General features: G+C 47.1%; 1 long non-coding RNA gene and 1 pseudogene across 1 annotated transcript in view; both read right to left on the reverse strand.

Annotated features, from left to right (window-relative positions):
• The window catches only part of LOC133230995 (uncharacterized), a 40,370-nt gene that overhangs the window by 25,085 nt on the left and 2,426 nt on the right, over nucleotides 1–12,859 (reverse strand). The gene's annotated exons all lie outside the window — the stretch shown is intronic.
• LOC133235901 (large ribosomal subunit protein eL6-like) lies at nucleotides 7,417–8,589 on the reverse strand (annotated as a pseudogene).

Below are 12,859 nucleotides of genomic sequence, written 5' to 3' on the forward strand. Positions count from 1 at the left end.
GTATTCTTAAAGAGATGGAAATACCAGACCACCTTACCTCTTTCTTGATAAACTGTATGCAGACCAACAAGCAACAGTTAGAACCAGACATGGAACAATGGACTGGTTCCAAATTGGGAAAGGAGTACATCAAGGCTGTATATTATCACCCTCCTTATTTAACTTCTGTGCAGAGCACATCATGCAAAATGCCAAGCTGGATGAAGCACAAGCTGGAATCAAGATTTCTGGGAGAAATACCAATAACCTCAGATATGCAGATGACACCACCCTAATGGCAGAAAACTAAGAGAAACTAAAGAGCCTCTTGATGAAGGTGAAAGAGGAGAGTGAAACAGCTGGCTTAGAACTCAACATTCAAAAAACTAAGATCACAGCATCTGGTCCCATCACTTCATGGCAAATAGATGGGGAAAAAATGAAAACAGTGACAGATTTCATTTTCTTGGGCTCCAAAATCACTGTGGACAATGACTGGAGCCATGAGATTAAAAGATGCTTGCTCCTTGGAAGAAAAGCTATGACAAACCAAGACTGCATATTAAAAAGCAGAGACCTCACTTTGCTGACAAAGGTCCATAGAGTCAAAGCTATGGGTTTTCCAGTAGTCATGTATGGATGTGAGAGTTGGACTATAAAGAAAGCTAAGTGCCAAAAAATTGATGCTTTTGTACTGTGGTGTTGGAGAAGACTCTTGAGAGTCCCTTGAACTGCAAGGAGATCAAACCAGTCCATCCTAAAGGAAATCAGTCCTGAATATTCATTGGAAGGACTGATGCTAAAGCTCAAGCTCCAATACTTTGGCCACCTGATGTGAAGAACTGACTCATTGGGAAAGACCCCGATGCTGGGAAAGATTGAAGGCAGGAGGAGAAGAGGATGACAAAGGATGAGATGGTTGGATGGCATCACCGACTCGATGGACATGAATTTGAGCAAACTCCAGGAGTTGGTGATGGACAGGGAAGCCTGGCATGCTGCAGTCCAAGAGTCTCAAGAGTTGGACACAACCGAGTGACTGAACAACAACAGGTTTTAGGCTCGGGTCTGCTGCCTCCAAAGCTTGGGTTTGTACCTGGCTCCTGTGAAACAGTGGGCTGGAGGGACCTACTAGGGCATCTCTAACCATCCTCCTCCCAGGTCTAGTTGGCTTGCTGGAGCTCTTGGCATATCGAAACTCAGCACCAGTAATAATGGGAAATGTACTACTTTGAGCTTCCAAGAAGCAAATTCACTTCCAGTCACTCCTGTGCCGAGCCTCATGTTTACTTTTCACAATCCTGCAAAGAGGGTATTGGTCGCCTATTTCACTGACAGGGAATTGAGGTTCAGGCTTGCCTTCTGGGGTGGAAACTGCTGCCAACACGCCCCTCCCTGCTGCCTCTCCCCGGAGCCTCTCTTCCCATCTCATCCCTCTGCCAGTCACCCCCCAACACACACACTTTTGGCCTCTCCCTGACCCATTCTCCTAAGCCCAGTCAGATGAGTTAAGATGGACCTTTTGGATTGGGACTTTGCTCAGAGTGGTGGCCAGGACGTCACTGTTCACCTAGGATGGGATTCTAATCAGTTCACAGCTTTTTTTTTTTTCTGAGTAGAAAATGGTTTTTTTTTTTTAAATCTTTTTAGAATTGAGATATAGTTGATGTACAATATCATGTAAGTTACTAGTGTACAACCTATCGATTCAGTTTTAAAGCTTACACTTCTTTTATAGTTATTCTAATATGCTGGCTATATTCCCTGTGTTGTACAATATATCCTTGTAGCTCATTTATTTTATACATAGCAGTTTGTATCTCTGAATCCCCTACCCATCTCTTGCCTCGCCCCCATTCCTTCTTCCCACTGACATTATTCTGTTCTCTGCCCCTGTGAGTTTCTTTCCATTTTGTTACAGTAACTGTGCTGTGTGCTATGCTTAGTTGCTCAGTCGTGTCCCACTCTTTGCGACCCCAGGGACCATAGCTCGCCAGGCTCCTCTGTCCATGGGGATTCTCCAGGTAAGAATACTGGAGGAGGTTGCCATACCCTCCTCCAGGTTATAGTCACTAGTTTGTTTTAATTTTTAGATTCCACACATAGTATCATATATATCATATGTCTTCGGGCTTCCCTGGTGGCTCAGTGGTGAAAAATCCACTTGCAATGCAGGAAACGAAACGTGGATTTGATTCCTAAGTGGTGAAAATCCCCTGGAGAAGGAAATGGCAACCCACTCCAGCGTTCTTGTCTGGGAAATCCCATGGACAGAGGAGCCTAGCGGGCTACAGTCCATGTGTTTGCAAGAGTCAGACACGACTTAGCGACTAAATCACCACCACCACCATATGTCTATCTGTCTAATTATTTCACTTAGCCTAATGCCCTCCAAGTCCATCCATGTTGTTGCAAATGACAGAATTTAATTCTTTTTTGTGGATGAGTAGTATCCCATTGTATGTGTGTGTGTGTGTGTTAGTCACTCAGTCGTGTCTGACTCTTTGCAATCCCATGGACTATAGCCAAGCAGGCTCCTTTGTCCATGGAGTTCTCCAGGCAAGAATACTGGAGTGGGTAGCCATGCCACTCCAGTAAGGAGTTCTCCAGGGGATCTTTCCAACCCAGGGATCAAACCCAGGTCTCCCACATTGCAGGCAGATTCTTTACCATCTGAGCCAGCAGGGAAGCTCCATTGTATATATTTACCACATCTTCATCCATTCACCTGGTGATGAACACTTAGATTACTTCCATATCTTGGCAATCATAAATAATGCTGCTATGAACATTGGGGTGCATGTATCTTTTTGAATTAGTGCTTTCAGTTTTGTGTGTGTATGTTTTGGATATATAACCAGGAGTGGAATTGTTGCATCATATGGTAGTTCTTTGAGATTGGAATGAAAACTGACCTTTTCCAGTCCTGTGATCACTGCTGAGTTTTCCAAATTTGCTGGCATATTGAGTGCAGCACTTTCACAGCATTATCTTTTAGGATTTGAAATAGCTCAACTGGAATTCCATCACCTCCACTAGCTTTGTTTGTAGTGATGCTTCCTAAGGCCCACTTGACTTCACATTCCAGGATGTCTGGCTCTAGGTGAGTGATCACACCATCATGCTTATCTGGGTCGTGAAGACCTTTTTTGTATAGTTCTTCTGTGTATTCTTGCCACCTCTTCTTAATATCTTCTGCTTCTGTTAGTGAAAAAAGTGAAGCTGCTCAGTCATGTCCAACTCTTTGTGACCCCATGGACTGTAGCCTACCAGGCTCCTTCATCCATGGGATTTTCCAGGCAAGAGTACTGGAGTGGGTTGCCATTGCCTTCTCCAGGGGATCTTCCTGACCCAGGGATTGAACCCAGGTCTCCCTTATTGCAGGTAGATTGCATGTCTGAGCCACCAGGGAAGTTCCAAATTCTGTCCTTTATTGTGCCCATCTTTGCATGAAATGTTCCCTTGTTATCTCTAATTTTCTTGAAGACATCTCTAGTCTTTCCCATTCTATTGTTTTCCTCTATTTCTTTGCATTGATTACTGAGGAAGACTTTCTTATCTCTCCATGCTATTCTTTGGAACTCTGCATGCAAATGGGTATATCTTTCCTTTTCTCCTTTGTCTTTTGCTTCTCTTCTTTTCTTAGCTATTTTAAACGTAAGTTCTCCTCAGACAACCATTTTGCCTTTTTGCATTTCTTTTTTTGGGGATGGTCTTGATCATCCTGTACAATCCTGTACAATCATCCTGCCTCCTGTACAATGTCATGAACCTCCGCGCATAGTTCTTCAGGCACTCTGTCTATCAGATCCAATCCCTTGAATCTATTTGTCCCTTCCACTGTATAATCATAAAGGGTTTGATTTAGGTCATACCTGAATGGTCTAGTGGTTTCCCCTGCTTTCTTCAATTTAAGTCTGAATTTGGCAATAAGGAGTTCATGATCTGAGCCACAGTCAGCTCCCAGTCTTGTTTTTGCTAACTGTATAGAGCTTCCCCATCTTTGGCTGCAAAGAATATAATCAATCTGATTTAGGTATTGACCATCTGGTGATGTCCATGTGTAGAGTCATCTCTTGTGTTGTTGGAAGAGGGTGTTTGCTATGACCAGTGTGTTCTCTTGGCAAAAATCTATTAGCCTTTGCCCTGCTTCATTCTGTACGCCAAATTTGCCTGTTACTCCAGGTATTTCTTGACTTCCTACTTTTGCATTCCAGTCCCCTATAATGAAAAGGATATCTTTTTTGGGTGTTAATTCTAGAAGGTCTTGTAGATCTACATAGAATCATTCAACTTCAACTTCTTCAGCATTACTGGCTGGGGCATAGACTTGGATTACTGTGCTATTGAATGGTTTGCATTGGAAACGAACAGAGATCATTCTGTCGTTTTTGAGATTGCATCCAAGTACTGCATATTGGGCTCTCTTATTGACTATGACGGCTACTCCATTTCTTCTAAGGGATTCTTGCCACAGTAGTAGATATAATGGTCATCTGAGTTAAATTCACCTATTCCAGTCCATTTTAGTTCGCTGATTCCTAAACTATCGATGTTCACTCTTGCCATCTCCTGTTTGATCACTTCCAATTTGCCTTGCTTCATGGACCTGACATTCCAGGTTCGTATTCAGTATTGCTCTTTAAAGCATTGGACTTTACTTCCATCACCAGTCACATCTACAAATGGGTGTTGTTTTTGCTTTGGCTCCGTCTCAACATTCTTTCTGGAGCTATTTCTCCACTCTTCTCCAGTAGCATATTGGGCACCTACCAACCTGGGGAGTTCATCTTTCAGTATCCTATCTTTTTGCCTTTTCATACTGTTCATGGGGTTCTCAAGGCAAGAATACTGAAGTGCTTTGCCATTCCCTTCTCCAGTGGACCACGTTTTGTCAGAACTCTCCACCATGACCCACCTGTCTTGGGTGGCCCCACAGGGCATGGCTTAGTTTCATTGAGTTAGACAAGGCTGTGGTCCATGTGATCAGATTGGTTAGTGTTCTGTGATTGTGGTTGTGGTTTTCATTCTGTCTGCCCTCTGATGGAGAAGGATAAGAGGCTTATGGAAGCTTTCTGATGGGAGAGACTGACTGAGGGGGAAACTGGGTCTTGTTCTGATGGGCAGGGCCATGCTCAGTAAATCTGTAATCCAATTTTCTGTTGATGGGCAGGGCTGTGTTCCCTCCCTATTGTTTGACCTGAGGCCAAACTATGGTGGAGGTAATGATGATGGCGACCTCCTTCAAAAGGTCCCATGCACGCACTGCTGCACACAGTGCCCCCAACCTTGCAGCAGGCCACCGCCAACCCACGCCTCCACCGGAGACTCCTGAACACTCATGGGCAAGCCTGGGTCAGTCTTTGTGGGGTCACTGCTCCTTTCTCCTGGGTCCTGGTGCACATAAAGTTTTGTTTGTGCCATCCAAGAGTCTGTTTCCCAGTCCTGTGTAAGTTCTGGTGGCTCTATGGTGTGTTAATGGTGACCTCTTCCAAGAGGGCTTATGCCATACCCAGATCTGCTGCACCCAGAGCCCCTGCCCCTGCAGCAGTCCACTGCTGATCTGTACCTCCTCAAGAGATACTCAAACACAGTTCTGGCTCAGTCTCTGTGGGGTCTCTGGGTCCTGGTGCACATCAGGTTTGTTTGAGCCCTCTGAGCATCTCTAGCGGGTATGGGTTTGATTCTAAACGTGATTTTGCCCCTCTCATTTGCCCTTGGACATGGGGTATCTCCTCAAAGTTGCTCCATCACCACGCAGCCACCATGGCAATGCCAAAGAATCTCAAAAGGCAATGCTAAAGAATGCTCAAACTACTACATAATTGCACTCATCTCACACGCTAGCAAAGTAATGCTCAAAATTCTCCAAGCCAGGCTTCAACAGTACATGAACAGTGAACTTCCAGATGTTCAAGCTGGATTTAGAAAAGGCAGAGGAACTGAGATCAAATAGCCAGCATCCACTGGGCCATCAAAAAAGTGAGAGAGTGCCAGAAAAACATCTATTTCTGCTTTATTGACTATGCCAAAGCCTTTGAGTGTGTGGATCACAACAAACTGTGGAAAATTCTTCAAGAGATGGGAATACCAGACCACCTGACCTGCCTCCTGAGAAATCTGTATGCAGGTCAGGAAGCAATAGTTAGAACTGGACATGGAACAACAGACTGGCTCCAAATAGGGAAAGGGGTATGTCAAGGCTGTATATTGTCACCCTGTGTATTTAACTTCTCTGCAGAGTACATCATGAGAAATGCTGGGCTGGATGAAGCGCAAGATGGAATCAAGATTGCTGGGAGAAATATCAATAACCTCAGATATACAAATGATACCACCCTTATGTCAGAAAGTGAAGAGGAACTAAAAAGCCTCTTGATGAAAGTGAAAGAGGAGAGTGAAACAGTTGGCTTAAAGCTCAACATTCAGAAAATGAAGATCATGGCATCTGGTCCCATCACTTCATGGTAAATAGATGGGGAAACAATGGAAATAGTGACAGACTTTATTTTGGGGGGCTCCAAGATCACTGCAGATGGTGGCTAAAGCCATAGAATTAAAGACACTTATTCCTTGGAAGAAAAGTTATGACCAACCTAGACAGCATATTAAAAAGCAAAGACATTATTTTGCCAACAAAGGTCCGTCTAGTCAAAGCTTTGGCTTTTCCAGTAGTCACGTATGGATGTGAGAGTTGGACTATAAAGAAAGCTGAGCACTGAAGAATTGATGCTTTTGAACTATGGTATTGGAGAGGACTCTTGAGAGTCCCTTGAACAGCAGGAAGATCCAACCAGTCCATCCTAGAAGAAATCAGTTCTGAATATTCATTGGAAGGACTGATGCTCAAGCTGAAATTCCAATAGTTTGGCCACCTGATGTGAAGAACTGACTCATTGGAAAAGACTCTGATGCTGGGAAAGATTGAAGGCAGCAGGAGAAGGGGACGACAGAGGATGAGATGGTTGGATGGCATCACCAACTGAATGGACATGAGTTTGAGTAAGCTCAGGAAGTTGGTGATGGACAGGGAAGCCTGGCGTGCTGCAGTCCATGGGGTTGCAAAGAGTCAGACACAACTGAGCGACTGAACTGAACTGATGGCAGTTCTATTTTTAGAGTTTTAAGACACCTCCACACTGTTTTCCTCAGTGGCTGCACCAATTTACATTTCCACTCACAGTGTATGAGGATTCCCTTCTTTTTAATTAATTTTTTTTTTTTTTTTTTTGGCCACACTGTGTGGCTTGTGGGATCTTAGTTCCCTGATCAGGGATAAAAACTGGGCTGTTGGCAGTGAGAGCATTGAGCCCTAACCACTGGACCACCAAGGGAATTCCCTGAGAGTTCCCTTCTTTCTACATCCTCACCAACATTTGTTACTTATGGTCTTTTTTTTTTTTTTTAATGGACCAGTTATTTAATTAGGTTCTTTGTAAGAAGTTTAGAACACTATTTTGCGAGGATGAATTCTATTTGTGAGAGCAGACACAGAGTGGAGGTAGCCCTGGAGCTGAGGAACAGCTTTGACTCTTTGCAGAATCCGTGAGTCCACAGCTTTCTGATCACCCTGGCACTGCTCTGTAATTTTTTACTTCTTTCTCTCCCCATCAAAGATCTCACCTTCCCGGTGCCTGGCTTATGTAGTGTTTTTTGTGGTTTTTTTTTGGCCACGCCACTGGGCTTGCAGGATCTTACTTTCCTGACCATGGATCAAACCAGTGCCCCCTGCAGGGGATGTGTGGAGTCCTAACCACCAGATAGCCAGGGAAGTCCCCTTCTTCTCGAAGTAAACATCAGGGAGATGTTCTGGGGCCTTCACACCCCTGATATCCGTTTTGGTGGAGGTGGCAATGACAAATTTTGTTCTATACCCAGGAACTCGATTGAGGGGAAAGACCGAGTCACAAGTAGCAAGCCAGTGCTCACCTGCTTTAGGGAAACAACCTCTCACCTTGGCGGCATTCAGTGAGGATGCTCGGAATGGGCCCAGAAGAGAGGCTAGTGTGCAGTTTTCTCACATGCTACTGAAGGGTTTTTGCCAAGACAACAGCTTTCGAGGCCCATCTTCAGTAAGATAATACCTAGCATTTTGCGAAGTTTAATCACTTGGGAAACACCATTCTTGGGCTTCCCTGGTGTCTCAGATGGTAAAGAATCTGCTTGCAATGCAGGAGATGTGGGTTCAATCCCTGGGGCAGGAAGATCCCCTGGAGAAAGGGATGGCAACCCATTCCAGTATTCTTGCCTGGAGAATCCTATGGACAGAGGAGCCTGGTGGGCCCCAGTCCATAGGGTCGCAAAGAGGCAGACAGGCCTGAAGCAATTTAGCATGCACACACATTCTTGTCACCACCAACTGGTTTTGTGACAGTAGCAAGAACCTTCAGCTTCTTTTTCTTTTCAGCTTGGATTTCGCTGCTGAATACTTCCTTTTGTACAAGGCCTTTCTGGAATACATAGCCGGTTGGGAGTATCTGCCAACTCCTCTGACCAGGACAGGATTTCAGCGGCACTTCTTAACCTTTTTAACTTTGCCACCAGAATCAGCCTTCTTTGTCTCAGCTTTTCCCTCCTTCGTATCGGCTTCTCAGCTTTTTCACCTGCCATCTTTCAAGACGTGAAAGAGCTACTTGTGGTCTTTTTGATGGTAGTTGTTCTGACAGCTGTGAAGTGATATCTCATTGTGGTTTTAATTTGCATTTCTCCAGTTATTAATGATGTTTAGCATCTTTTTCACATGCCTGTTGGCCATCTGTAGGTCTTCCCTGGAAAAATGTCTATTTAGGTCTTCTGCCCATTTTCAATTTTTTTTTATGTTGAGTTGTATGGGTTATTTATATATTTTGGATATTAACTTCTTATTGATAATATCATTAGCAAATATTTCCTCTGATTCAGCTGATTGCCTTTCTGTTTTGTTGATAGTTTCCTTTGCTGTGTAAAAGCTTTTATGTCTAACTAGGTTCCATTTGTTTATTTCTGCCTTTATTTCCTTTGCTTTAGGAGACAGAATGACAATAATATTGCTATGATTTATGTCAAACAGTGTTCTGCCTATGTTTTCTTCAAGGAGTTTTCTGGCTTCCAGTCTTACATTTAGATCTTTAATCCATTTTGAGTTTATTTTTGCATATGATGTGAGAAAATATTCTAATTTCATTCTTTTACATGTAACTGTTCAGTTTTTCCTATTTCCTATTTACTGAAGAGCTTTCTTTCTTCCATTGTATACCCTTGCCTCCTGTGTTATACGTTAATTGACTATAAATGTGTAGGTTTATGTCTAGGCTCTCTATACTGTTCTATTAACCTACGTCTCTGTTTTTATGCCAGTACCATGCTGTTTTGGTGACTGTGGCTTTGTAATAGTTCACCACATCTTCTGATTGCAGTTTTGAGTTGTGATTTAAAAAGAGGGTCTCCTCAGGACTTCCCTGGCTTGGGTTTGGTCACTGATCGGGGAACTAGGATCCCACATGCCATGTGGCACAGCCAAGAAAATTAAGAAAGAAGGAATGTCTCCCCAAATTCTCTGCCAAGGACTTATCTTCCCCAGGTTTAGTTCTTACGTTAGTGGTCTCAGCAGGAAGCCGAGGACCACTCAAAGCATTTGCCAGAAGAAGGTTTTCTTTTTAATTAATTTTTTTTGAAGGATAGTTGCTTTACAGAATTTTGTTGTTTAGAAGAAGGTTTAATGAAGGAACTATTTACAGAGGTGTGGGCACAAACAGTGAGCACCCTGCGGCTCACAACAGTGGAACAGAGTCACGTCTCAGGGCCTGAAGAGGTAAGGGAGGGAGCCTTGCTAACGAGCCTGGCTGGACTCATATCCATGGTCGCTGGCCACCCAACAGGAGCTGTGACTTTTACTGGGGGAACATAGTACCTGCCAAAATCATATCATCACTGACTCAATGGACATGAGCAAACTCCGGGAGACAGTGAAGGACAGGGAAGCCTGGACTGCTGCAGTCCATGGGGTTGCAATGTGTTGGACACAACTTAGCAATTGAACAACAAAAAAAATCACAGTATTATAAATATCCTGGTCTCACTCTCCTCCTTCCCTCTGATCCCCCGGCAACGTCTCCTACTGGCCAAACTTCACCTGAAACCATAAGGCAAGGAGGCCAAGGTCAGCAAGAGTCAGCCCCTGGACACAGGGCAAAAGCACAGAGAATTCAGGGTAGGCAAAGAGTAGGCAGCCAGGAGGTTTCTCCTGTCTTCGTGAACTCAGCTTTGTGGAGGGGCTGAGAGGCAGAGGGCTGTGCTTGTCTCTCCAAGCAGCCTGACACCGGAACACGCCTTCTCCTCTTCCAGGCCCAAGTTACTTCGACCAGGAGGCTGTTCCCAGGCCTGGAGTAAATCTCTCCCATCCCTGGCTTCCTCAGTTCCCAGTGCCTAGCCCATCACTCAGCTTAGTGATTTGGCATTATTCTCTGTAGGGGTTTGTCTCCCCAGGGGACAGTTCTAGCATCCTCTTCACTGTGAGCTCTTTGCAGGCAGGGCCCTGGGCCAAAGAAGGCCATTTGCTCTGACACAGGGCCCAGCCCAGGACAAGTGCCGATGTTTGCTGAGTGAATGGAGTCCTGCGGCCTCACCCACCTCCCTCTGCCTTGGTGTACACAGCCTGGGCACATGTGTATATCTGTTTCCTTGAGTTCAAAGGGACTCTTTGGTGGCGAGTGGCCCAGACCTGGCACACAACAGGCATCAAATGTTGCCTGAACTGGCCTAGGGAGGATTATCCTTCTTTCCTTCATTCATTCAATACGTTTTTGAGATTTTATGCATACCAGGCCCTGTGCTGGCCCTGGGGACACAGAAGTGTTCTTCCTGCCTTCCATTCTAGTGGGGGAAGCAGAAAAGGCAGGAATGGAAAATGAACAATGTTATTAAAGCCTGCAGCACGTGTTTAGAAAATAAACAGGGTGACGGGACACACGGTACGTGGACGGACATTTCTGTGGGGGATGGACACATCAGAGAAGGCCTTTCTGAGGCGATGACATGTAAGCTGAGACCTGACGATGAGTGAATGTGAAGAGCTGGAAGGGTATTCCAGGCACAGGGAACAGCAAAAACAAAGAGCTAGAGGTGTTTCTGGGACCCCAGGGAATTCAGCGTTTCAGTCTGAAGAAGGGCTTAGAGGGGCGTTGAGAGAGGTTAAGGAATCAGTACCGGGGGCTGCCTGGGGCCAGGTCCTGGGCGGGGGCTGGAGGGGAAGGGACAGCCCTCAGCGCCACCCTTTCTGCCTGTTGCCTAGCACCACGCTAAACACTGCTGCTGGCAGGCCTTCCCCGGGCTCCCTCAGCTCCTCTCGGACTGGCAGTGGCTGTCAAACGACCAGCCCCAGAGGCCTTGCCAACCTCCTCCCCTGGAATATTTTTGAGGTAAGTCAGAAAATGACCAGCAGCCTCCAAAACCTGACTTTTTCTTATGCATACCTTACAAGGGTATATTTGGCTGCCCTGGGTGTTAATCCCCCACCCCCTTGCACTAGACAGAGATATAAATATACCACACCAGGCAGCACACTCAGAAACATGGATTAATGACCATATACTCGGGGGCCCTAGTCACACTCAGAAGACACGCCATACAGCTGCTGTGAGCACCCCCGCCCACACCCACATACTTCAGCCCCCAGTCTCTCGCAGGCATACAATCACACACACAACTATATAGATGTCCCACCACACAGTCACGACAGCCAGCCTCGCAGACACTCCACAACCAGCACCATCACCACTCGCATAATCCCTCCCCCTGATCACAGTCACCTACCCACATATCCCCTCACAGACTGCACCCCACAGTCATCAGAGTCACATGTGGACACAACAGTTCCACAGTCTCTCTCTCCACACAGTGCACACACAACCATGTTGGGTGCACACAGCCAGCAGGCCCACAGATCACAACACACTGCCCCACAAGTGGTTCCACAGGGCTGCCCCACCCCCACCCTTGCTCAAGGCCTCTCTGATTAAACACATCCAGCCCCTCGGCTTGTTATAGTGCCTGGCATTCTTCTGCGATTGAGTCAAAGACCTCCCCAGACAGAGGGGCTAAGTGGAAAAAAAAGGCATCAGGAGGGAGCATGCCAGAGGCCCAGGTCTGGGAAGGGGCCTGGCCACTTCCCGCTCAGGGACCCAGACAGCCTTTAGTGTGGAGTTTGAGCTTGACCCTGGAGGGGCTAAGGACCTGGGGGAGGGGTCACGCCTAGGAGTGGACAGAAGCGGGGTGCGGGGGTGGGGCGGTTGATGACAGGTGGAACAAGCGGAGACCCCTTAACCCTCGCGGCGTGGGAGGGGGGGACAGGAAGCGGGGTTACATATGGACTCAACCCTCCCACGTGGTCCTCGCACCGCCCTGCCCCAGGCTCCGGACTGTCCCCAAACGCACGGGGTGTGGCGTTGTCCCCCCTCCTCCCCCCAGCCCTGGGCGACAGCTGCGGGGGCACAGCGCTCAGGCGAGGGGGTTATCGCAGGGCGCCAGGCGGCGGCGGACACCCCAGGCCTCCTTGCGGGCGGCGCGCAGGGTGCCCACTGCCCCGAGGTCCTCAACCCACCCTGTCCCCATCCCGGGCCGGCCGGGCAGGAAGAGCGCCCTCCTAAGGCAGAGCCACCTTCCTCCCCGGGCCCTGCAACTGGGGACACTCGAAAGGGAAGGATGGGGAGAAAGAAGACTCGGGAAGACCCCGAGGTGGCGTTTTAGAGACGCCGACCTCCCCTCCCACACAATCCACCCACCCCCACCCCCAGCGCTGGTCCCGGGAGGGGCGGCCACTCCCCGCCCCCGGGCCGCGAGGCCCGCTCCCTCCTCCCGCGGAGCCCGGGCCAAGTGGGCGCGCCCGGCCCCGGGTCGGCGGATC

Source organism: Bos javanicus, chromosome 2 (assembly GCF_032452875.1).
Source record: "Bos javanicus breed banteng chromosome 2, ARS-OSU_banteng_1.0, whole genome shotgun sequence".
Taxonomy (NCBI): domain Eukaryota; kingdom Metazoa; phylum Chordata; class Mammalia; order Artiodactyla; family Bovidae; genus Bos; species Bos javanicus.